Source organism: Poecilia latipinna, unplaced genomic scaffold, assembly GCF_001443285.1.
Source record: "Poecilia latipinna isolate Pla-1442-1.1 unplaced genomic scaffold, P_latipinna-1.0 Scaffold9623, whole genome shotgun sequence".
NCBI lineage: Eukaryota > Metazoa > Chordata > Actinopteri > Cyprinodontiformes > Poeciliidae > Poecilia > Poecilia latipinna.
The window spans coordinates 1-889 of record NW_015122239.1 but is presented as its reverse complement, the minus strand read 5'-3'; the positions used below and the strand labels follow the sequence as shown (position 1 = coordinate 889).

The 889-nt window shown below is 40.8% G+C and overlaps 1 long non-coding RNA gene across 1 annotated transcript; it reads left to right on the top strand.

Annotated features, from left to right (window-relative positions):
• The first annotated feature begins 45 nt into the window (after nt 1-45).
• LOC106944427 (uncharacterized) lies at nt 46-888 on the top strand. Its single transcript, XR_001424281.1, has 3 exons — nt 46-212; nt 485-532; nt 725-888. It is a non-coding gene; the product is annotated as an uncharacterized LOC106944427 (long non-coding RNA).
• The last annotated feature ends 1 nt before the right edge of the window (nt 889 follows it).

Here is an 889-nt window from a genome sequence, read left to right as displayed (position 1 = left end):
TCCATGTGATTCGCAGCATGACAGACTTTATGCTCAAGCTCCACCCACTCAGTTCATTCCTTGAACGAACCCAAACTCACTCAGCAGGTCCGTGTTCATATTTCCTGCTGCAGCTTGAACGAAAATTCAGAGAGACAGCAGCGGACGAAGCTTCGTTAACAGCGGTCTGTAAACCTAAAACATATCTCTCTTATCAGCAACTGTTCTTACTGGTAAGTTTTCATCTCATCTACTTTTGTTTCTGCTGTTCCGATTCGTTTAACGCTAAAGATTGATCAGAGCTAAAGCAGCTGCAGACAGTCGTGTTTTGAACAATTGTTGGTTTTAGTTACTATTATTTTTATTTACAGCGATGTTTTCCTAAGCATCAGAAGGATAAAACACGCATTTATTGTATTTGTTTATTATACGAATAACCATCATTTCCCAGAAACGTCCTCCTGCTGTTCCCAGCATTACACGCCTCTTCCTTAATTTCTCACAGGCACGATGGTGAACTGCTGTGGTCTGGTCACTGACAGGAAGGAACCAGGTACCTGTTAGAAAACGAACTAAAATAACAGATTTTATGTTTGTTCCTCAGTCATGTTCTCTTTTTAATCTAATTGATTTACTGACTCTTCACAGAACTTGTTTTAAACATAATGCAGAACCATAGGAAGTTTAATCAGACACTTTTAAACAATTTCTATGGTTTATTCATGTCCTTGTTTTGCTGCTTTAGTTCCTCTGAAGAGCATTGATGCTCAGCTGGAGGTGAAGGACCATGTAGCTACTCTGGTCTCCACTCTGAACTATGAGAACAAGGAGGACAAACCTCTAGAGGCTGTGTTTGTCTTCCCTCTGCCTGGAGATGCTGCTGTGTGTCATTTCAGTGCTCAGATTGGAG